Below are 2621 nucleotides of genomic sequence, written 5' to 3' on the forward strand. Positions count from 1 at the left end.
TTTTCAGTCTTTTTGTTCTGACTAAAATTTCGGCGTATTAGAGAAGTGCGACTACTATTTTGTATTAGGTAACTCTTTTTATATTAGTTTTTAATTTTACCTTAATATGCCATTTTAAATTTACTTACCTAAAAATACTTACCTTATATTAATTTTCTCTATATTTTCATTCTTCATTTCTCTTCGGTGTTGAAACTAACACACTAACAACGGTGTTGTGTCCAAAGTCTGACGGCATCGTGGCTATATAATGATGACACCAGACCTAGTAATGCAGGTCAAAATTTCTGAAAATAGCCAAATGCCTCGTCATCTAATTAGTGACGCGTATGAATGGATTAACGAGATTTCCACTGTCCTTATCTACTATCTAGCGAAACCACAGCCAAGGGAACGTGTTTGGCAAAAACAGCGGGGAAAGAAGACCCTTTTGAGCTTGACTTTGTGAAGAGACATGAGGGGTGTAGCATAAGTGGGAGGTCGCTCGCGGCCGCCGGTGAAATACCACATCTTTTATCGTTTCTTTACTTACTCGGTTAAGCGGTTCACCTTTCTAGCACTAAGTGTCGGGCTCTCGTGGCTCGACGCGATCCGCTCCGAGGACAGTGTCAGGCGGGGAGTTTGATTTGGTCGGTACATCTGTCAAAAGGTAACGCAGGTGTCTTAAGCCGAGCTCAGCGAGAACAGAAACCTCGCGTAGAGCAAAAGGCCAAATGCTGGCTTGATCTTGATTTTTAGTATGAATACGAACCGCGAAAGTGGGGCCTATCGATCCTTTTTACTTAAAGAGTTTTAAGCAAGAGGTGTCAGAAAAGTAACCACAGGGATAACTGGCTTGTGGCGGCCAAGGGTTCATAGCGACGTCGCTTTTTTATCCTTCGATGTCGGCTCTTCCTATCATTGCGAAGCAGAATTCGCCAAGCGTTGGATTCTTTACCCATTAATAGGGAACATGAGCTGGGTTTAGACCGTCGTGAGACAGGTTAGTTTTACCCTACTGTTGATTCGTCGTTGCGATAGTAATCCTGCTCCGTACGAAAAGAACCGCAGGTTCGGACTTTTTGTACATGTGCTTGGTTGAGTGACCAGTGGTGCGAAGCTACCATCCGTGGGATTATGACTGAACGCCTCTAAGTCGGAATCCCGTCTAGTCGCTGCAACGATATCGCTCGTTCCTTTTGCGTTTGTTGGCTACGATAGTCGAAACGCGCTTTACGGGTCGGTCTCGGCGAAAAAGCCTCCTTAACGAAAGCGCTATAAAGCTTGCAGAGTTCGCAGCTTTTGCTTTTAGATTCTCACCTTCAAAGAAACGTAATGGCACCAAATCTTCCGTAGACGACCTAGAAACACGTGCTTATTTTTGATAAAAAAATTATTTACTCTTAAATTACTTCATACTATTCTTTTAAAATGGTATTAAAGTACACGCTAAACAACAGTTTATATACGTCTAATTATTGAAAACGCATAGGAACTTCGTCCAAATGAAATTAAGCGCTAGTTTTAGTAGGCTTAAATATGAGGAAATGAGAACCTAGAAAAACAACGTTAATTAATCGCAAATTATAACGCAATTGTGTGGATCTCGTGAGATTACGTCAAATTCATTAATGTAGATCATTAGCCTCTATCAATAGTTACACACCTACCAAAATTTAATAATTGAAATAGAAGCTAAACGAAACAACCAAATTTAATCTAGCAATTCCTAATCATTTATGCAATTGGACAAGAATATTTGGCTCTAACCAACCAGCCCCGTTAGAAAAATTATAACAACGAACAATTAAATCCGTGATAATTAATGATCCCTTAAATGTTAGATAAATTCAACGTATTTTACCTTTAAATCTACAGGTAAAGCCGTCGGTCTAATACCTCGAAGATTTCGCCAAGACCTAAAGCCTTTTCTCGCTTTAACCTAAATTTTACCCACGCTCAATGTAAATCTCGACAAACCCTTTGAATTCGTAAATCGCGACCGGCAATGCGATTACCATGTTCAAACCGCAACTAAGCGATGACGCTCGAATTGAAAAAACAAAGCAGCCATATAAATTAAAAATGTGAACCGCAGCCAAGGTGCCAACGAAAAGGTACGGGGAAAAAACTACACAGTAAAAAATAATGGTTTTAGATTAAACCCTTGAGGGTTTTTGCACTTTTTTCAGAAAACCAGTACCAAAGTGGTTTTTTAGGAGACCATAAAGGGATTTTTCCCATCCAAATAACACTGTTGTTCAAATCATTTTACATCTCTAATTGTTATTCATTTCTACCGTTTTTAAACCCTTTCAGGTGGTATATTCGACCTTATGTGGTACATTTCTTTTCCATTAGTGGTTAGCTTCTCAACCTTTCTCAAACCACTTACGGCGTTATTCTAAACCATTTTTTAATTTTAGAACAGCCCTGTTTAAAACCGAAATGGTGGTATATTCTACCATTAGGTGTTGTTTAAAGAACCTCTTTTAAACCTAGAACACCGTTGGAAATAAGGGTTTCACTTGAAACCTTTTGGGGACACTTCAAAATTTCCCCGTTTGAAAACTCCGCAAAAGCCCACGACTCCTTATTCAAACCCCTAGGGTTTTCATTCAAACCGCCGCCAGTTATTTTTC

The 2621-nt window shown here is 39.6% G+C and overlaps 1 pseudogene; it reads left to right on the forward strand.

The window, feature by feature from the left end:
• Nucleotides 1-403: 403 nt before the first annotated feature.
• LOC149691205 (large subunit ribosomal RNA) lies at nucleotides 404-1360 on the forward strand (annotated as a pseudogene; the record flags this gene model as incomplete).
• Nucleotides 1361-2621: the final 1261 nt, after the last annotated feature.

This window comes from Phalangium opilio, unplaced genomic scaffold (assembly GCF_054372755.1).
Source record: "Phalangium opilio isolate 3A_F unplaced genomic scaffold, DU_Popi_V2 ptg000026l_1, whole genome shotgun sequence".
Lineage (NCBI taxonomy): Eukaryota > Metazoa > Arthropoda > Arachnida > Opiliones > Phalangiidae > Phalangium > Phalangium opilio.